The sequence below is a fragment of the Sus scrofa genome, chromosome 2 (genome assembly GCF_054392235.1).
Source record: "Sus scrofa isolate SSC_HxYL_T2T_F1_AM1 chromosome 2, Sscrofa_HxYL_maternal_Yorkshire_Landrace_v2.0, whole genome shotgun sequence".
Classification (NCBI taxonomy): domain Eukaryota; kingdom Metazoa; phylum Chordata; class Mammalia; order Artiodactyla; family Suidae; genus Sus; species Sus scrofa.
In genome coordinates this window covers 128,319,849-128,342,768 of record NC_139384.1, presented here as the reverse complement: position 1 = coordinate 128,342,768, position 22,920 = coordinate 128,319,849, and the positions used below count along the sequence as shown (strand labels likewise).

The following is a 22,920-nucleotide window of genomic DNA, read 5'->3' as shown; positions in this document are numbered from 1 at the left end:
CTTAAGTTTGCCATCGACATTTTACTTATTATTTTTTTTAATTTTTTTATTTTCCCACTGTACAGCAAGGGGGTCAGGTTATCCTTACATGCATACATTACAATTACATTTTTTTCCCCCACCCTTTGTTCTGTTGCAACATGAGTATCTAGACAAAGTTCTCGATGCTACTCAGCAGGATCTCTTTGTAAATCTATTCTAAGTTGTGTCTGATAACCCCAAGCTCCCGATCCCTCCCACTCCCTCCCCCTCCCATCAGGCAGCCACAAGTCTATTCTCCAAGTCCATGATTTTCTTTTCTGAGGAGATGTTCCTTTGTGCTGGATATTAGATTCCAGTTATAAGTGATATCATAAGGTATTTGTCTTTGTCTTTCTGGCTCATTTCACTCAGCATGAGAGTCTCTAGTTCCATCCATGTTGCTGCAAATGGCATTATGTCATCCTTTTTTATGGCTGAGTAGTATTCCATTGTGTATATATACCACCTCTTCCGAATCCAATCATCTGTCGATGGACATTTGGGTTGTTTCCATGTCCTGGCTATTGTGAATAGTGCTGCAATGAACATGCGGGTGCATGTGTCTCTCTTAAGTAGAGTTTTGTTCGGATAGATGCCCAAGAGTGGGATTGCGGGGTCATATGGAAGTTCTATGTATAGATTTCTAAGGTATCTTCAAACTGTTCTCCATAGTGGCTGTACCAGTTTACATTCCCACCAGCAGTGCAGGAGGGTTCCCTTTTCTCCACAGCCCCTCCAGCACTTGTTATTTGTGGATTTATTAATGATGGCCATTCTGACTGGTGTGAGGTGATATCTCATGGTAGTTTTGATTTGCATTTCTCTTATAATCAGCGATGTTGAGCATTTTTCATGTGTTTGTTGGCCATCTGTATATCTTCTTTGGAGAAATGTCTATTCAGGTCTTTTGCCCATTTTTCCATTGATTGATTGGCTTTTTTGCTCTTGGGTTGTATAAGTTGTTTATATATTCTAGAGATTAAGCCCTTGTCGGTTGCATCATTTGAAACTATTTTCTCCCATTCTGTAAGTTGTCTTTTTGTTTTCTTTTGGGTTTCCTTTGCTGTGCAAAAGCTTTTCAGTTTGATGAGGTCCCATGGGTTTATTTTTGCTCTTATTTCTATTGCTTTGGGAGACTGACCTGAGAAAATATTCATGATGTTGATGTCAGAGAGTGTTTTGCCTATGTTTTCTTCTAGGAGTTTGACGGTGTCCTGTCGTATATTTAAGTCTTTCAGCCATTTGGAGTTTATTTTTGTGCATGGTGTGAGGGTGTGTTCTAGTTTCATTGCTTTGCATGCAGCTGTCCAGGTTTCCCAGCAATGCTTGCTGAATAGACTTTCTTTTTCCCATTTTATGTTCTTGCCTCCCTTGTCAAAGATTAATTGACCATAGGTGTCAGGGTTTATTTCCGGGTTCTCTATTCTGTTCCATTCGTCTGTCTGTCTGTTTTGATACCAGTACCACACTGTTTTGATGACTGTGGCTTTGTAGTATTTCTTGAAGTCTGGGAGAGTTATGCCTCCTGCTTGGTTTTTGTTTCTCAGGATTGCTTTGGCGATTCTGGGTCTTTTGTTGTTCCATATAAATGTTTGGATTGTTTGTTCTAGTTCTGTGAAAAATGACATTTTAGTTCTAGTCACTGAAAGCAATGTTTTCCATTATAACAGTCAAAAAAGGGGGGATGGATTTACAAAACTAAATTTTTTTTTTAATTTATTTTTGTTGTTGTTGTTGTTGTTGCTATTTCTTGGGCCGCTCCCGCGGCATATGGAGGTTCCCAGGCTAGGGGTCGAATTGGAGCTGTAGCCACCGGCCTATGCCAGAGCCACACCAACGCGGGATCCGAGCCATGTCTGCAACCTACACCACAGCTCACGGCAACGCGGGATCGTTAACCCACTGAGCAAGGGCAGGGACCGAACCCGCAACCTCATGGTTCCTAGTCGGATTCGTTAACCACTGCACTACGACGGGAACTCCCAAAACTAAATTTGTAAACGTGTTTATAGAATGTCTTATTTTTTAGATTTAAGTATTTTTGAGTACACCTTAAAAGGCAATATTGTACAGTCTTAATTATAAAGAATAAATTCTCTATAAGCTTGTTGCCAGGACTATAGATCTCCTTTCACACTAAAAAAGCAGCAGTGCAATGTTTAAGGGGCCCACTAGGAGCTTCCCTGAATTAATCTAAAACATCACAGTCATTTTCCTGCCAAAGAAACGTACCTTGGAAACATTGCTAGGAACAAAGGGAAACAACAAGTCTCAGTGAACTTCCCTAATGCCTTTAGGGCCAGTGTTCACTGGCCAGGAAAATGATGGAAGGCAGGTCTGGGGACTAAGTGGGGCTGTAGGATAGGGCAGCAGCCTGGGAGCTGCCTCTGCAGGTCTAAAGCTCCAGCAAGCTGGTAAAGGGCACCTTGACATTGAGATCTTGGGCATTCACCTCATAGTCAGACCTGAAACCCAAGAGGGTGTTGCCACATGGACCAAAAGTCTATCCCCACAAAGTATGTTCAAAAGTTACTTCAACAAGAAAATATGTCTACACACACACACACACACACACACACACACACACACACACACAGAAACATACAAACGAACCTCAGGGTTTATGCCAAACTTATCTAAGATGATGTCCTTTCAAAATATAGAGAAATTTGGAATTGATTATATGTTCATTTTTCTCTTTGTGTAACCACAGACATCCAGGTGACATAGATTTTTAAAGAAATAAGAACACTGGGTCAGAATCATAGCCTATTTACCGTGTTCCAGAAAATGGTTACAAAACAACTATTCAAGAAGCATGCTTGAGTCCCTCTGGGTGGAGGAGACTATGCTAACAACTAGGGACATAAAGGGACATCCACCATGTCACCTCACTCAGGAAATGTAGCAGGAGCTGTCTCACGTGCTCCTGGCTGTCATGCTCTGTCAGGCTCCCATCTATCCTGCGAGGGACCTGGAAGACCTGCTTTCCTGAAACACTTTGTAATCACGGTATTCCCTGCTCCATTACAAGACAAAGACCATACTTAGCCTTCCACTTAATGGCTGCCACCATGTGACCACAATCTAACCTACTAGCTTTATCATCCATTTCTCTTCCAATCATGGAATATTGCTTCAGTATGGTTTATTAGTTAGGGCATATATTCATCTCTAGACCATTAACAGTCCTCAACCTTGGTGTTACTTTGATGTTTGGGGCCAAATGATTCCTTGATGGGGACCAGTAGGGAAGGGGGAAGGAGACTGTCCTGTTCACTGTGGTATGTTCAGCAGTATCTTTAGCCTCTACCTATTAGACGCCTGTAGCAAATCCTTATTGTGACAACCAAGAAAACATGTCCAGACATTTTCAAATATTCCTTGGAGGGGCAAACTTGCCTCTGGTTGAGAACCACTGGCTTGAACTATCAAATGCACTCCCAAGAGGGAAGAGGTAGCCTCCCTTGAGCTGTGGACTGCATGCAAGAGGGACAGAAGCCTGAACATGAGAGGTTTTCTTGGGAAAGAGGAAAAAGAAGAAGGCAATGTCCTTATCTTAGAATTTATAAACTGAAGTGAGGGCGTAGGAAAACAATCCAAACCAAAATTACAGTGCCTTGAGATAAGGACAGTTATAAGAGTTCCACCTAGGGTACACTGTGAACACAAAGGCTCCTTTCTAAATCAGATCAGGAGTTCAAAGAAAAGTTTCCTAAAGGAGGTGCTGCTTACCCTGAATTTGTGAAGAATGAACAAAAGGCAGCACAGTGAAGGCGAGGGAAAGAGACATTTCAGCAGAGTCAGGGGCAGATCATGAGTTAAGAGATTTGATCAATGACTAGTGACAGCCAGGTGGTATAAGAAAAGAACCCTGCATCAGAATCTTACCCCTGTATTCTTGTCCCTGACATGTATGCCAAAGAATAGTCCATCAAAGGACCTGACTGAAAGGAGATGTACTTTAGATACAGGGTTTTCTTTCAATCTGTTTGTGATATCAGGTTGTCAAATGTATCTTCATATATCCAAATGCATCTCAAATGCATATTTGTGCAATTTTGTTTGTTTTCAGCCTATGTCATTGCCTGAGGTAATAAGTTCCATGAGTCTGAGTTCTAGGTGGAAGGCTGTGTATGAAAGTGGTTAGAGCCAGTTCTATGTGACCCTGGATAAGCTCTTTAACCCTTTAGTCTGAGTTTCCTCATCTTCCAGTTGGGGTTTATAATACCAGAGTGCTGCATCACGTGTCATTGCATACCACGTTTGGCATTTAGTAGGCATTACATACACACAGTAGTTTTATAGAATAGGATGGTAGTATTATAGGTAACTGTAGAGAGTTAAACTCATGACATATTGTGCTTTGCCCTGCCTCTCCTTCTGGCCTCAACTCTAGCTCCTCTCTGGTCAACCCAAATGATGTGTGGCCCAACAAGTCACTCACTTGCATGACTCCTGGGCCTTTTCATTTGCTGTTCCTGCTGCCATAATGCCTCTTTTCTCTTTGCTTTCATTTACTTTTTTTTTTTTTTTTTTGGTTTTCTTTAGGGCCATACCTGCGGCATTTGGAGGTTCCCAGGCCTACATCACAGCCACAGCAAGGCAAGATCTGAGCCGCGTCTGTGACCTACACCACAGCTCAGGGCAACGCCGGATCCTTAACCCACTGAGCAAGGCCAGGGATGGAACCCGCCACCTCATGATTCCTAGTCAGATTCCTTGCCACTGTGCCATAATGGGAACTCCTCTTTTCTCTTTCAACATATTAACTCTTGCTCATTTTTCACAAATTTGGGTTATACATCACCTTTAGGAAACTTTCTTTGAATCCCTGGTCTAATTTAAGAAGGAGTCTTTGTGTTCACTGCGCACCTTAAGCAAAACTCTACGTTGACTCTATCACACTGTACTATAGGGAACTATTTTTCTATCCTCACCACTAGGCTGCAAATTCCATGAAGGAACAGACTAATAGACATTGCCAGTTACCTGCCTGACACTCAGGGCCTCTTTCTTCCTCCATAAAATGAAACCCCAAATTTGTCCTGGTCCTCATCCTTTCCCCATGAAGCCTATGATTTCCAGGGAAGGTGACCCTGAGGAGTAGATCCTAATTATTTTAGCCAATCAGTGTGTACTGAAGTGCCTGGATCTAACAATGGGCTAAAGATGAGCATGTGACCATGACTGAAGGGAAAGAATTATATTGCATGCTTGAGCTAAGAAATCTGAATGCTATACTTAGAGCAACACAGAACCATTGGAGAAATTTAATCTCAAAGTAACTTGACTAGATTTTTTTTTTTCCTAGAAAGATTATTCTTAGAACAATTTGGAGGATGGATTTGAGTAGGGAGAAAGGGCAGAATTGAGGAAATAAGATCAATTAGGGGATTAGTACAGTAATCCAGGTGAGTAATTATAAATGACCCCAATTAAGGTAGAGACCATGGGAAAGGAGACGAGCAGGGAGTCTAGTTACATTCCAAAGTGGAACTGCAGAACTCATTAGGGGCTTGACAGAGTACCAGGGATTAGTTGGAGAAAAGAATCTAAGGTAATTCCAGGTTCCTGGCTCTGTGAACCTTAGATGACAATGGTTCCTCCTGAAACAGAAAAATACAAGAGGAAGAATGGATCTGGGAGGAGAAGGGGGTGATAATGAGTACAGTTCTGTATCTGTTGAGTGTAGAACTCATACATTCAATATCCCAACAGCAAGCTTTAAGTAATTTTCTTATCACTACCTCCCTTTTCCTCATGCTTCCTTCCTATGATGGGCTGAATTGTGTCACCTCCAAAATTCCTATGTTGAAGTCCTAACCCCCAGTATTTCAGAATGTGACTGTATTTGGAGACAGAATATCGATTTACTTATTTTTTGTCTCTTTAGGGCCGCACCCAGGGCATATGGAAATTCCCAGGCTGGGGATCAAATTGGAGCTATGGCTGACGGCCTACACCAGAGCCACAGCCAACATGGGATCCGAGCCGCGTCTGCGACCTTCACCACAGCTCGTGGCAATGCTGGATCCCCAATCCACTGAGCAAGGCCAAGGATCGAACCCTCATCCTCATGGGTGCTAAATGGATTTGTTTCTGCTGCACCCCAATGGGAAATCCCGGAGACACGGTCTTTAAAGAGATAATTAAGGTAAATGAGTCATGAGAGGAGGCCCTAATACAACAGGACTGGTGTCCTTATAAGAAGGAGATTAAGACACAGGTACACACAAAGGGAAGAGCATTTGAAGATCCTGAGAGAAGATGAACATCTACCAGCCAAGGATATAAGCTTGAAAGAAACCAACTCTGCTAACATCTTGATCTTCACATCAGTGAGAAAATAAATTTCTGTTATTGAAGTCACCAAGTCTGTGGTGCTTTGTAATGGCAGCCCTAGGAGACTAATATACCTGCACCGAACATCCAAAGGAGTAAAGGAAATATTTCTGTTTATTATGAGTTTTAGGGTAGTGTAAAATAGAAGGTCCAAGAAGGAGCCTGAGGCTAAAGATGTAATATATCCACTAAAGACAATATGTCCACTAAGGGTTTGTCCAAATCCAGAAAGTCACATTAAATACGTATATGAAAGTTGTAGTGATGGAGGCTCATCTGAAATTCAGGGTTCATGGTCCTCAGAACAGCATTCCAAAACACATAAGGAAACGCATTTACCATCAACTCTGTCCACTTGCAAGTTTCCAGCTGTATTTACACAGCTGCTGAAGGCAGCACAGATGAGGATTCTCCACCTCACCACCAAGAAACCCACACTGAGAGTAAGTTCAGAAAACTGCCTTCATATTTTAGAAGTTAGTAAGTCTCAGAAAGACAAAACACCCAGAAGTGAGCCACTGATGTTGGGGACAATGGCAATGAAAGGAGGAAAAATAGGTTTATATTCAGTAAAATGTGAAATCTAAACATAAAAATGAGTATAGGAAAATCTCTAGCCCATGTCATTCTATCAGACTTAATGATGAACATAGCATTTGAAAGATAAACGACAGGGAGTTCCCGTGTGGCACAGTGGTAAGGAACCCAACTTGTATCCATGAGGATGTGAGTTTGATCCCTGGCCTCGCTCAGTGGGTTAAGTATCCAGCATTGCCATGAGATGTGGTGTAGGTCACAGATGCGGCTTGGATCTTGAGTTGCTGTGGTGTAGGCTGGCAGCTGCCGCCTAGCCTTGGAACTTCCATATGCTGCAGATGCAGACCTAAAAAGCAAAGAATGAAAGGGAGAGAGAGGAAGGAAGGCAGGAAAGAAGGAAAGAAAGAAGAAAGGAAGGAGAGAGAGAGAGAACAAGTGGCGTAAGGTGTTAAGAGATGATGACCTTTTGAAAACCATGGTGTGCTCAACCTTGTATTTTGTCCAACATCTGGAAATAATTGAAAATCCCTGGAAAAGTCAAGTTAGCCCTCCTGAAGGTGAAGAACAAGCTGGCTGTTGCAGAAACAAAGAGATAAATGGAAGGAATGTCTCAAAGGAAGAATTATTCAGATTATCCTGCCATGCACAACAGACCCATATGAAACATATTTTAAAATTAGCCTTGCCTTAAAACTTATCTGAATGGTGGTGCAAAACTTTAAATAATAGTGGTTAATGCTGTTCCAAAACAAGAAAAGGTACTTATTTTAAAATCCCAGGGTGTGTGTCCATGTGTGTTTGTGTGTGTATGTGGTAGTTAATTAGCCTTAAGAAGAAGATAGTTTTTTCCCATGGGAAATTGTGAATTTTAAAACTGATTAAAGTAATAAATGGATAGTCTCTGTAACACTGGGAAAATGAAGAAACACGTTCTAAGAAGCTTCCAGAACATGTGCTATTGTGATATATGAAGGCGATGCTCATCTTACTTAAAAAGTGTGGAGTAACAAAAAAAAGGTCTCCAGAATTAAATATTCTTTAATACTGTGTGATGGTTAAAACAAAATTCTATAGGAGTTCCTGCCGTAGCTCAGCGAAAACGAATCTGACTAGTAACCACGAGGATGCAGGTCGATTCTTGGCCTCATTCAGTGGGTTAGGGATCTGGTGTTGCTGTGGGCTGTGATATGGGTCACAGATGGGGCTCAGATCCTGTGTGGCTGTGGCTGTGGCATAGGCCGGTGGCTATAGCTCCAATTTGACCCCTATCCTGAACCTCCATATCTTGCAGGTGCAGCCCTAAAAGATTAAAAAAAAAATTCTATACCTATTAAATCTGTTTTTGAAATTAACTCAAGCACCTTGACAGCTGAGCCAAGTTTTGTCCAGTGGTATGTATCATCCTCAGACTAGGATTCAATAGAAGCTGAGATGCCCAGTGTTACAGTTTGGGTCACCCTTATTGGGCAGGTTCCTCCTCTCCTCACCCTTCTCACCAGACAACTCAGTGGAGAGTGGAGGCCAACCAAAGAGAACAGTTGACTGGAAGCCAGAGACTCTTTGCCATTAGTATGAGGTTCTTTTTAAAAATTGGAGTAATTCACTTCCTCTCCTTGTGGTGATACTCAAGACGGTAAACCCTTGCCAAAAGCTTCACACATCAGATGTTGTGGTCCCCAGGAGTTCATGGGAATATACATGCAGAGAATAATGAAAGTGTCTGGGTTTAATAATAATAATAGTAATCTTACATATTTTGCTGTACTTTCTTTTTTATCTTATAAAAATCTTCCAATATATACTTCACAAGCCTCAAGAAATAGATTTTATTATTCCTATTTAACAAAAGATGAATAAGGCAAAAAAATGGAAAGAAGTCACTTAGGATCAAACTCCAGCTGTTAACACTGATTGGACTATCTACATCATGACTAGACTGCATTATTTCTCCACCAAAAGCCCCCAATTCCCCAGAAAAGAGCATTTGAAACAAGCATTCCTCATGGGCAGGGAGTTAGCTCATATAGTCCCTGTATAAATTCTGTGCCATCAGTGTCCTCATTTCACAGATGAAAAGCTGAGGTGAAGAGAAAGTCATCCAATTACTTAACACAATGTAAAGAGTGGAGCTGGGATGTGAACTCAAGAAGTCTGACTCCAAAATTCAGTCTCCTAATTATCATGCTCTTGTACTTCCCCTGCTGTGTCCTGAGGCCTAGAAATTTCCAGATCCAATGGGCACTGGTTTGTCCTTCACCCCTTGACTACTCTTAATTTCTTGGCTTTACTCTCTGGTTTCTTTGACTTTTCTACCAACTCATCTTCCTTCTCGTACCTCATAAATTCTGGCAATTTTCAAAAATGACATAGTTCTGTAGGCAGAACAGTTTGTAAAAACAGCACCTAAACTATCCCTAAAACAGCCAGTGACTCTTTGAAGTGATTAATTTATTTCACAAATGGTTTTGAATAACACCATGTGCCAGTTACTCTACAAAATATTGGTAATAAGGTGTTGTCATAAAACAGAACTCAAGGTTTCTGTTGAAGCTCAGCGGGTTAAGAACCCAACTAGTATCCATGAGGATGCAGGTTTAATCCCTGTCCTCACTCAGTAGGTTAAGGATCCAGTGTTGCCATGAGATTGCAAATGCAGCTTGGATCTGGCACTGCTGTGGCTGTGGTATAGGCCAGCACCTGCAGCTCTGATTTGACCTCTAGGCTGGGAACTTCCATATGCACAGATACAGTCCATAGAAGAAGGGAAAAAAAAAAAAAAAAAAAGGAAAGAGAACGGAAAATTAAAGTTCTCTCCCTCCACTCCAAAAACACATACTCACTTACATACCTATCTTGATGGTTCCTTTTAAAAGTGCACAGATTTCATAACCTCAGGTTTATCTTGGTTTTGGCACTGTGTGTTTTTGATGTTGGCTTTTTCATTCTAAATGAAACACCTTGCTAGAGTTGAAAAATGTATCTTAATCATTTTTAAAAACAGTGTAAAGTTTTATTTTTGCTGATCCTCAAAGGTATAATGAAACAGTGAAAATCTGACTCCGTGATTGGGATCCCATGAGACTTTTCTGAGAATTCTGAAAATGTGCACATTAAGAAGCTGAAATCAGGAGTTCCCATTGTGGCTCAGCATAATGAACCCAACTAGTATGCATGAGAACAAGGGTTTGATTCCTGGCTTCACCCAGTAAGTTAAGGATCCAGTCTTGCCATGAGCTGTAGTGTAGGTTGCAGATGGAGCTTGGATCCCGAGTTGCTGTGGTTGTGGTGTGGCTGCAGCTCTGATTTGACCCCCAGCCTAAGAACTTCCATATGTCACAGGTACAGTCCTAAAAAAAAGACCCCCCCCCCTAAAAAAAAGAAGCTTAAATCAGAAGAGTTCCAAGAAAAGTTGCCAGGTTTTCATTTGCATGGATTTGCTTCATTTTATACCAAAAGATCAGAGCCTTAAAGCATCCGTCTGTAATCCTTTAACTATGCCTTGAAGACTTTAAAGGGTTAGACATTCCAGCTACTCAGTAGAGAGAAAATTCTTAGGTTTAGACAATCAAGATGACAGGCACAGAGGGGGGCGCAAGATGGTTCTCCATTATCCATCTTAAGTTGCCTCCTAACTGGGATGGGTATCTGAGAGCCTGGTTGCTAAGTTCAAAAGCTTCTTCTTGGCTCTTCCTTCCCTCATTGTCTACTAGGCATTCCTAACCCTCTGCCTCTCCCTCTCCTCTTCCTCCCCCACCCCAGCCCCTGGAGTTCTATGGCTTTCTCCTCACAACCTCAAGTTCAAATCAACAGTCCATTGATTTCTCCTCCACAGAGTTGAGTGTACTTCCAGTTTTGGTCAAAGCCCAGGGAAGGGGTGGCCAAGAGTTTCTTCCCTGAAAGAGTTTGACAAGGGGAGAAAATTTCTTTCTGACATAAATCATATTAATGGTAATTCTTCATTGGTTGCTAAGTCCAAAAACCTCTTTGTTCCTTCTGTTAACAAACATACTTTTTATAGTTTTGCAGTTTAAGATGTCCTGAATTCTTTTTGTCCAATTTTCGTTAAATTGCAATTTACTTTTTCTTCCCCATTCCAAGGATTTAAGAACACACTTGAACAAAGCCTAAATTGGTGATATATAAATGGAATCCATGCAGTCAAGAATTTTGATACTTCAACTTGAGTTTGGCTAAGTTGAGCTCCATCTAGTGCTATATTTTGGGGGCATACATGAAGGAAGATTTTATGAGACAAATTAATGAGATAAAGAAGATTTAAGCTTTTAAAAGCCTAGCTTTATGTTTTAAAGTCTGGCTTCAGCACATTTTCAGTAAGTTTCACAAAATGTGCTGCAAATTACAAAAAAGGGGAAAAAAAAAACTTATTAAAGCAGTCCCTGAAGGATCTATGCTTAAGAGCAGTTCACTGGCAACTCCTGAGTGGCTTTATAAAGAAAAGTAGCAGAAATCTCTGTTCCCAAGACACACATTTCTCCTTTTGTCTAAGTATCCATAGCATATCCTTACCTGAATGACTTACCTGAATGACTCATCCAAAACTGAAGCTATCATCTCCCTTAGAAGTGTGGGACTGTCTTCTGTCCTCTGCCTATGCAGATGGTCACATCTCCACACTCACATTAAGGTGGAAACCTTTTTCTAATCAGTCCCCAGTTGGTATTAATTCTATATCTCACATATGATCCTTCAACCTCAGGTCAAGCATTACCCTCTGTGTGGAGTTTTCCTGATGGCCCTAGTTGCTCCTCATGGCACCCAACCTAAGAAACATGATTAGTATCCAAGAGGATGTGGGTTCAATCCCTAGCCTTGCTAAGTGGGTTAAGGATCTTGTGTAGGTTGCAGATGCAGTTTGGATCTGGTATTGCTGTGGCTGTGGTATAGGCCAGCAGCTGCAGCTCCAATTTAACCCCTAGTAGCCTGGGAGCTTCCATGTGCCACAGGAGTTTAGTGTATGTCATGTGTATTGTAAGACTTCATTTGTGTCTGCCAGTCTTATCACCAGACCTTGGGGATTATTACTTTTGAATTTTGGATACCTGATGTCTGACACAACACCTGGCACTAGTAGGCAAAATATCTCCTTATTGTATAAATATAAAAGAGTAGATATTTCTTCAAAAATAAAGTTTAAAGTGATCAACTGATTCAAGATACTTAAGTTTTACTACAAGTTCAATGAATCATCAATATCCAACTTTAAAGATGCATAGAGACTTGTAGAGAATTATAAAAGCAAACCATAGTTTCTCTCTCTTGACTTTAGAATTATTTGAGGCATTAAAATTATTTTTCTTTATACTTAAACCATACCAAGCTCAAGTTTGATTTAATGCCAAAGTTGAATGAAGCTGATGCTAATTTAACTAGACTTTAGGAAGGAGAGATAATGAATTATTCCCTCTCCCTGGATAAGCAAGAGAAAAAAAGCACTCTAGCATGACTTGAGTGAGTACTTTCAAGGTATTTTCCAAAGCTCATCCACAGAAACTTTTTTTTCCCCAGGGAAGAAATGTTCAATATAGAAAATTCTATTTTCACCTAAAGAACAAAGCTGTTGAAACTTAATTTTCTCATCCATACTAATGTTAAAAAAATTTTTTTCCCTACAGCTATTAGGAGAATAGTACTAATGCTTAATTTAGAAATAATGAAATTATGCAGAATGTGCTTAAGCAGGAGGTAAACACAGATGAATGGTGGTGGAAGAAAGGAATGAATTAAAGAAGCAGCTATTGAGCTGCTGTTTTGCAGGGGGATTCACCTGCAAAATCCCCCTTAAACTTCACAGAATTATTTGAATTAGGTAGTGTTTAACTCATTTTAACAGATCTGGGATTGCTGGGTAAATAATTTGCCTGAGATTACATATAGTTACTAAATGAAAGAGGTAGCATCTGAAAGCAGGCCTGTTTGACCAGAGGCTTTATACTCTTTTACACATAAATGTAATTACATCTATATCTATACATACAGGTGAACATATATATGGTTCTATATATATTATACATATTATTACATAAAACCAATAGAAAATTTAGAGCCAGGATTTTATTGTGCTATCAAAATTTAGTATTTCCCTATTCTAATGTAAACCAAAAATTCTATCAAAATCCCTAAGAACATTCTGCATGACTCCAGTTTTAGCTAAAAAAAATTGAAAGCAAAAGAATCGTGATTGCAGAATGATTTAAAAATATATATCAGCTGTTAAAATAGCTTAGCATGATAGGTTGTTATAAATACCAGTATAAAATACTGTCATTAGAAATAGTTTCAGAGGAAATGGACTTAGTAGGAATTCCATGATCTTGGACAAGGGAATCGTACTTGAAAGTTTTCCAAATTCCTTCCAATTCTAATTCTAAAATCCTTTGACTTAACAGCTTAGAATGGAATTGTTGCATGAAAATATATTAAGTGAGGTCTTTTGTTTAAATGCAGTTCTTTAGTTGACCTCAACTGTGATGATTTATCAAATTATCTCAATCACACTGTATCTAGTCAAGGGCCTCACTTTTGCATTCCTGATAAACAATCAGGGGTGATAGGATGGAGGGTTATTTTTTTATTTTTTAATTTTTCAGTAGTTTTAAAATTTTATCCTCTTGTCATTTTTGCCAGTGCTTGTTTCACTAAATTTTAGAAATGATTCTGACATTTCCATCATTAATAGGCAAAGCTTTATTTTTAAAGGGCAATCACATTTCCACCTAAGAAATACTCTAGTTTGGGAAAGTCTGGAAATTCATCTGCAAAAAGGAAATCATCATTTGGTTTGGGGGAACTTCTTCATGTGCTTGGTAAGAACACCTAATCTGGCCCCACATACAGGAAAGGCATAGGGTCTGAGAGCTGCAAAATCAAGTTATCTTATCCAGCTGCTCACCAAACACTGCCATGGATGCCTCTGGTTCTTATGGGAACTATGATCATATCCTTTTCATAGAGGGGGTGCTGTTTTCCATGAAGAACATAACTGGAATCCCTTTTGACTGAGAACTTGAAAGATGTTATTTTCCTGAAGTGCTCATTTTCATGAATCTTTCTTATTATATATTATTAATCATAGAGGTATATAATACAAATGATGTTGAGTTTCACAGCATGGCAGTTTTGGATTAAGTAATGCTATCTTGTTACTAATGGTTACTGCTGCTTAGTTTCTCTTCAATAGCAGAATGATGATATTCAAATTATCTATTTTATCCATGTTTATCTGTATCCAACAAAAGTTAACACAATGTTAATAATTCGTGAATTTTACTACCTACAAACACATTTTCTTTCAACAAATGTTTATCCATCATCTATATTTCCGTGGTTGTGGAACCCAACAGACAGTAGAGTGTGTGAGGTACAGTATATCTAACTTTCATTTGATTTTCTCAGTCTTTATTTAAAAAAAAAAATTAAGGGAACTATTATATGCCCAACACTGTACAAAATTCTTAGATTAAAGATGATTCCTTTGTTCGAGGAAGGTATAACCTAGAGGAGAAAGACTGAGTTGTAAACATACATAAAAACTAGAGTTTCTAATTCTCTTTAGATATATGGATTCTCATATTTTAACATATGATAATAAACACTATTTGAAGGTTCTAATTGGTCCTTGACCATTGCAAAAAAAAAACAAAAAACCCAGTAATGATATATACTGTTTTTATTTCACTCAAACCACGAAGTGGGAGCTAAATATTAGTCAAGATTTCTTTGTTCAAGAAATCTGGAGATGTTTATTTATTCCACTGAGAATATTTAGCCATAAGAATTTATCTTTAGTGAAATTTGCTGGGGAATGGTGAGAATTCATCTTTCTCAGTTGCCTCTGGATAGACAGTCATCAAAATTCTCATGCAAAGATATCTCTGCTCTCTGCTAAGACCCCCCCCCCAAACAAAGATCAGGTTTCAGTGATCTAAAGTGCATCCTCTACCACAATATTTCTTTGTTCCAAGATATACTGCCTTCTACTGAATGTCTAATATTCTCTTCTGTTTTTCTAAAAACCCTAGCAGTTCCAAATTTGGCTTATGTTGTCAGTGATCTGTTTTATCACTGGAGCCCTCCATGGCACAGCAGCCCTCAAGTGCTCAAAACAACCCTAAGTGTTGCTTAGACCAAAAAAACACAAAACCACACTCCTGGACCAGACAGGTCCTTCATCCCAGGCTGCAGGGGAAAGGTGATGAGAAGCCCCTTTGAGTTTTTTTCTACTCTGATCTTCTGGGAGTTTATAAACCAGATGACAAATTCTGGATTCAATATATATTCTGAGAATTTAGACTGAAGCTTCAAGAAGAACTCTAAAAAGATCATTCAACTAATCAGTATTCATTCTACTTACACTACACGCCAAACATTGTGCTAGATTCTGTGAATAAAAAAGAGAAAGAAAGGGAGAGAGGGAGAAGGAAGGAGAGAGGAAGACAAAAATAATATGGTAGGTAGATTACTGGCTCCCCAAAGATATTCAAGTTCTATCCCCACAAACTCTGAAAGTGTGACCTTACATGGCGAAAGGACTTTGCAGATGTAGGTAGTTTAGACCTTAAACAGGAAGATTATTTTAGATTATACAGTTGTACCCACCTAATCACAAAGGTCTTTAAAAGCAGAGAACCTCTTTCAAGGTGCCACAAAAGGGGAAATTTAGAGAGATTCAAAATGTGAGCGTGAGCAAGTGAGTGCTCTCTTGTGGTTTTGCAGATGGAGGAGACATTTAAACAGGAAGGTAGGTAGGCTTAAGGAGCTGAGAGGAGCTCCTGGCTGACAGCCAGCAAGGAGACAGGAACCTCAGCTCTGCAATTTCAAGGAACTGAATTCTGTCAGGCACCTGAATGGGCATGGAAATGGATTCACCTCCAGGAAAAACCACAGCCCTGCCGATATCCTCATTTCTGTCTCATAACACTCTAAGCAGAGGATTCAGGCCAGCTATGGTGACCTGGAATTTTAACCTGCAGAACTATGGGATTTTTTAAAATAGGTGTTGTTTTGACTTCTAAATGTGTGGCAATTTATTATGGCAGCAATAGGAGGCTGATACAAATAATAAATGGTCCTTGGCTGCAAAGAATGTAATGGAGAAGAAAGTGAATGAGCATTAGGTTATAACATTATGATTTTAATGGAAGAGGTCAGTGGGTGAGGAGAAATCACCCTGAACAATGAGATTAATTGTTTCAAGGATCTCAGTGACATCACTATTTAGAATAATGCCTCATTCTGCGGGCGTGTTTTATGAGATACTCCAAGGTGACCAAGGATTGGGGGTAGAGTGCCATGCCTTGCCTGCCAATCTCTCTCTGGACCTTTGGGTCTGGACCTAGGGAAGCACGAGGCATCTGATTACCACACATAAACACTTTTTAAAGCTGAAAAATAACCCTAACACAGAATCTTAACTAAGAATGCAATTTGCCTTTGCTTTCTTGAAAAATTGTTAAGATAGCCGCCATAATCATGTTCTGTGTGTCTGCCAACTGCTTTTTTATATGCAGGCTTCTTTTCAATTCTCTGGAGTGTGCATTAGGGCAGGATTATTTTTAATAACCCAGAGAACACGTTTAGAGCATAAATGAGAATAAACTTTTCATTCACTAATAACGATCAAGGCACATCTTGTGGGTGCAGAAGAAAGGGCAGACTAAAGCTTTGTAAAATATGCTTTGGAAACCTGGTGCAAAGGATATTTTAAATTACTCTTTCAATTATTAACAGAGATGGTAGACAAGCAACAACCTGAGGAAAAGTATTTGTAACTCATATCACAAGAGAAAGGACTGTTTTTATTAAAAAGAACTCCCTTACATCCATTAAAGGGCAACAACTCAATACAGTAAGTGGTAAAGTATACTTAAAAAGAAGTCACAGAAAAGAAAATACAAATGCTTCTAAACTTATGAAAGATACTCATTATCACTTACGTGAGATATTCAAATTAAAATCAGAAAAAAATAAGAGTTCCCACTTGGTGCAGTGGGTTAAGGATCCATTTTGCCTCTGCAGCAGCTTGGATTCAGTCCTGGGCCTGGGAACTTCCACATGCAATGAGTGTGGCCAACGATAATAATAATAATAATAATAATAATAATAATAATAATAATAATACATTTTTTAAAGATAAAAAATAAATAGAATTTATACCTATTGGACAGACAAGTTCAAAACATTTCATGACTTACTGTGTCCGAGTATGAGGTGAGATAGTGTCCAATGTTACCAGCAGGTATATCCAATAGTTCAAACACATTGGGGACAATTTGTTCATATTTACTCTAATTAAAAATGCCTATATTCTTATATCCAACAAATTCACTTCTTACAATTTTTCCTATAGATAAACTTGTATATGTGAAAATGATTTATATAAAAGGGCAATGTTCAAAACACATTTTATAGCAGCAAATGTTGGGAAAGAACTTGTTTTCTATTAGTAGTGGGTTAGTTTTAAGAAATCATGGAAAAAATCATATAATATTATTCATCTGTTAAAAAGAATGAGCAAAATTGGAACAACCATTTTGGAAAACTGCAAGGTTGATGAAAGCTAAACACAGACTTACCTTATGACCCAATCTGCTCCCAGCTATATCCCCAAGAGAAATGAGTGCCCGCAACCATCAAAAGATAGGTGCAGCTCTGTCCACAGCAGCTTTATTCAAAACAACCCCAAACTGGAAATAATCTAGATGTCCCTCAACAGATGAATGAGTAAATAAGCAGTTAGCTATTCATATAATGGAATAATCCTCAGCAATAAAAACAATAGCTGATATGCACAACATGGAAAATCTCTCTAATGTGTTGAGGGAAAGAAGGAAAATACAAATACGGTTTAATTTACATGAAATTTCACAACAGGCAGAACCAACTCAAGTGATAGGAGTTAGAACAGAGCTTGATTCTGGGGGCAGGAGGGAACATTCTTAAGTCATGGAAATGTTCTATATCATGATCGGAACGGGAATTACACAGATGTGTAGTTACATGTATCAAATTCTTCACACTGTGTACTTAAGATTGAAGCACTTTCCACATTTTCTAATTTATGTTATACTTCATTAAAAAAAAAAGAAATGAATGAGGATGAGTAGGAGAAAGTGTAGGAGGAAAAGAGCAGCTCTATATGTATCTACGCATATAATCTGCAAACCAGATTGTTAAGTGAAAGCATTTCTCAAATAGAGTTCCTCATCTGAACTACAGACAGCATACAGAAAATTACTTGTACCTATTTCCTCAGTTCTCCCAAGGATGGTATATAGTACCCTTCCTTATGCCTAGGGAAAAAAAGTTAATTTATTACATATAATTGATGCCTTACGGTTTGAGAAATTCTCTCCAGGAAATTTAGCTGAGAGTATTTATGCATGTTGCATTTTGTGTGTGTGTGTGTGTGTGTGTGTGTATTTTTAACAAAAGAGACTAACAGCAATTGTCTCTGAGAGGGAACTTACTTTTAATTGTAGGACCTATTGTACTATTTGAATGGTGTACTATGTGATGTAAACACACACATATTTCTCTTTAAATGGGACAGTGGGACTGTAAGAGAGGTGGGACTCAGGAGTCAGTGCAATGATGCTTCACTAGGGTTGCACATTAACCAACCAAGACATGTATGCTTGTGCAATTTAGCAACAAAAGTATTTTGAGCTCAGTTTTTAAGTCCAAAATGCTGATTGTATTACTTTAAGTAAGTTAAAAAAGAAAAATAAATAAATATATTGAGGTCAAGGTACATGATTTACGACAAAGTTCTAGAACTTGTAGGTATGGAAAAAAAATAAAATTTGTCAGGAGCATAAATTATGGCAAGGCTCCAAAGATATTCTACTAGCTTGGTTGGGTCACTTTTTCTCTTCTAGTCCAATTGTCATCTGATTGTATAACAGCTCACATGAAATAAGTGGATGATTGAGATAAATAGGGTCGGGGAGATCCAGGAAGGTGATTGTTTTCCTGGTAATTTTAAAGGTTAGACAGCAAAATATCAAAATAGCTTTTCTTTTTTGCCCTTGAAAAAGGCAAGCTAAAGAAAGTCAAAGAAACTGAAGTCTGGTGGCAGAAACCTTAGGCTATAGCACAAATCAATTTAGTGTGAGTGTGTGTACATGTGCATATGAACACACACAGATACACCCCAGAATTTGGAGTGATCTGGGTATTCAGGAGCAAGCTGTTTGCCAGTTTCCAGCCAGCACATCATATAGGCTCTTCATATACCAGGAAAACTACACCAGAATTTCCAGATACAGTTGTCATAATGCAGATAACAACTACTACATAACAAGTATTATGAGACTGATTGAGCACATCAATGCATGTGCCAAGTGCTTTATGTGCACTATATTATTAAACCTTCACAACATCCCACTGAAGTAAATAATGCTATTATCCTCATGTTACAAATGAGGAAACAGGCTCAATGAGCTTAAGTAGTTTGCTTAATATTAATAGTTAGTCTACTTCCTTTCCTCTGAACCACGTCCTGTTTGTGCACTACATGGCCCATTGTCAGTCAGTGGTAGGAATTCCTTACGTAAAGAACTACACATGCAGCTTTAGACAGAATTCAACTCTTTGTTCACTTAACTGTGACTTAGGCTCTCCCCCAAATCTACTATATTTCTTAATTTGCTAATACATTTGACCCCATTTCTTCAAAGTGGGGGGGCACTTCTCAGAAATGTTTTGCAAGTTTGTTTTTACTTGTTTCCTTGTTTGTTTTTTGTTTTTTCTGTTAACAGTCATCCTAAACAGCTGGTACAGATTTCTTGAGAAAAATGACAAGGAGCATATTCTTTAGTATCTTGCCAAGCCTGGCTATGGAGCCCCTCAAGCAAAGTTCACTATTATCCAAGGGCTAATTCATGCAAAATACATTTAGAGATAATGTAGTAACATACCATTTCTTGGGAAATTTCTTTGATTACCTAGGTAGGGTAAGTTCATAAGTGACATTTAATTCAGTATTAAATCAGATTTTATCCTTTTAATGGTACTAGAGCACAAGAGAAGAACATCAGTCATAATTATTGAAACCTCTTGATTTTTATAATTCTTCACTACTTATAACACATATGCCCAGAAGATAGTAGGTAAGTAAATTAATGAAAGTTAAAAATATCTTTCCATTTTCTGACATGCTATGTAGAATCTGCTCACTTGTTACAAAGTGACTAAAGCAACAAAGGCCAGCTTATTGTTTCATTGTGGATTTATTTCAGTCAATCCAGAGGCAAGAGGAAGAGTCGGACTTCTCAAGGGCCTGGGAATAGGAACTAGATGGCTCTGGAGAACTAGATTTCTTTCTCCAGTTTTGGAAGCCAAATGGTTTGCATCCATGTCAAATCTTTAAGCATCTACTTTGTGCTGTGCTGTTGCTGAGAGGTTAGCTCTTCTCTGCTCCTACTACTTTAGTTACTACCTTTTAGTCCTATCCTGTTGTCCTAGGAAAACCATCTGATTGGATGAGTTTGAGCCAGCTGTCCACCATAATCTATTCAGCTATAGGCAAATGTATGCAATCATGTGGTGTCCTCTCTCTCAGCAGGGCTGTGGGAATGGAGAGGAGAGGGTCTGGTCAGATTTGCTAAGAGAGTTAGGGGAGGAGCAGGGACATGCCTGTGGAGAAAATAATTGGAATTTGTATTATAGCTGAAATATGGGAAGCAATATTCTCCCAGAATCAGGCTACTTAGGAACTATTCAGAGAGCATCTCTACCGTATTTAGATGTCATCTCTCCTAGGTCAACCTATTTCTAAAAGTTCATAAGATGTAAGGATAGACTTTGGAAAGGGAACCCAAACAGACCAATAACTGTATTATAGGAGAGAGGACAAAAGTGGAATTTACCTATTTAGTTTCCATATAAATCGGGTCTTGGGGGCTCTCTCTTAATTGAATGGTGAGTTTTTGCCTTAGAAATTCTGTTCTGAGGCATATTCATAAGGTCTGAGCCTGAAGCTTTCCCTCAATGTTTTGGAAATTAGAGATGGAAAACTCAAGTGGACAGTGCTGGCTGCAATTCAATGCACGCTAGTGCAATGCAGAGGGGAGAAATGTTATTTAAAACCACAAATGAATGTAGCAATTTCTGATTTTTCCACGGAGAAGCTAAGGGTGGGAACAAGGAATAATTCAAACAACCGAGGGACTAAATCTCTGCTCCCTTTGCAGAAATAGGAGGAAGAGGGAGCAAGGATGAGTCTTAGATTCAGAAGAACTATGTGGTTTAGGAGAATACATTAGTGAGTCTTGGTACATATGAGAGAGTCTATGTGCTGAGTAGGGGGTAAGGAGATTGAACAAAGTGAAAATGAATTAATTTTTATAAGAAAAGAGAAGGTATTTAACATTTTTACTCCTGAGAGAGAAGGGATAGATAAGAAAACAGAGGAAACCAGGGAGGAGAGCCCTGGAACATAGGAAAGGCGCCATTGGGCTTTTCATACTAGAGGTTTCCAATATCTTGTCTGCACTGTAAATCCTATCCATTGCTGCAAGCCTCAGTTAAGTCTGCTACACACTAAAGACTTTAATGAGTGTTTTTGTTGGTGGGTGTTTATTTGGTAGGGGGTGTATTTCTTTCCTTTTTGGCGGGGGGGAGGCACGCCAATGGCAAATGGAAGTTCCCAGGCTAGGGGTCTAATTGGAGCTGCAGCTGCTAGCCTACACCACAGTCATAGCAATGCCAGATCTGAGCCACATCTGTGATCTACGCCACAGCTCACAGCATCGCTGGGTCCTTAACTCACTGAGCAGGGCCAGGGATCGAACCCACATCCTCATGGATACTAGTCAGATTCTTAACCTACTGAGCCACAACAGGAACTCCCGGGGGTGTATTTTTTTGTGGGTGTAGATTATGGAAGTAGGCTTGATTTCAAGTCTTACTGTAGGTGGTAACGAAAAGAGAGAGAATATATAAAAAAGATAATTTATTAATGGAACTAACTCAGTAAAAGCAGGACCTAAGGGTCAACAGTGACTTGGAAAAACATTTTAATTTCTCTCCTGCTTTCTGTTGCTACCTTTACTTTGCAAAAAAGTCTACACCAACCTATACCCCATCCCCCATGCCCTTTTTGCAATGTGATGTTAACACATACCCCTCAAGAAATGGAGTCTGTGTTCCTTCTCCTTGAACCGGGTGGTTCTTATAAGTTCCTCACCTCATAGAACATTGTGGAAGTAATACTGCGTGACTTCTGAAGCTAGGTCCAAAAAGGCAACACAGCTTCCACCTGGCTCTTGCTTTTTCACAGGAGGCCTCCCTTGGAACCACACCACTGTTTTGTGGGGAAGCTCGTGCACTGTGGAAAGTCCATGTGTGTGTGTATATTCTGACCAACAGCATCAGTTAAGCAACCAGCAACCATCAACTCTTAAAAATGTGGGCACACAAGGCTGATGATTCCTGATCTGTTCTCATGTTTTCTAGCACAGAGTCCAGACACTGTACAGCAGTAGCAGGCTATCTCCACTGTGGTCTAACTGACTCAAAGAAACTATGAGAAATGATCCATAATTGTTATTGTTTTAAACCACTAACTCTGGGAAATTTGTTATGCTGCAATAGATAAATAAAACAGCCTGACTCCCAGGATTCCCAGAAAAAAATGAAAGAACTTTGTGATGACATTTGGACTAATTTTACTTGAAACTTAAAGAAAGGGTCATATCTGTTTTCATGGCACTTGTTAGATCTCAGGTACTACTTTCTGAACTTCAAAAGTTCTGTGGCCTAAAAGATGAAAGCTACCAGGGCATAGAAGGTTGAGAGGTGTGTTATAATCTGGATATCTGAATGTCCACAAAATCAATATGCTGAAATGCTGGTCCCTAAAGAGATGATATTAGGGGGTGCTTAAATCATGAAGGCACAGCCCCCATGAATGGGATTAGTGCCTAATAAATGAGGCTCCAGAAAGATCCCTGGCGCATGCCACCATATAACGATGGGAAGTCTGCTTCCTAGAAG

General features: G+C 39.2%; 1 long non-coding RNA gene across 2 annotated transcripts in view; it reads right to left on the bottom strand.

Moving 5' to 3' along the window:
* Positions 1-1,057: 1,057 nt before the first annotated feature.
* Positions 1,058-22,920, bottom strand: part of LOC146405682 (uncharacterized) — a 327,565-nt gene continuing 305,702 nt past the window's right edge. For both annotated transcript variants that reach the window (XR_014838568.1, XR_014838566.1), the window contains exon 4: positions 1,058-1,633. This is a non-coding gene — a long non-coding RNA (uncharacterized LOC146405682). The remainder of the gene's footprint in view (positions 1,634-22,920) is intronic.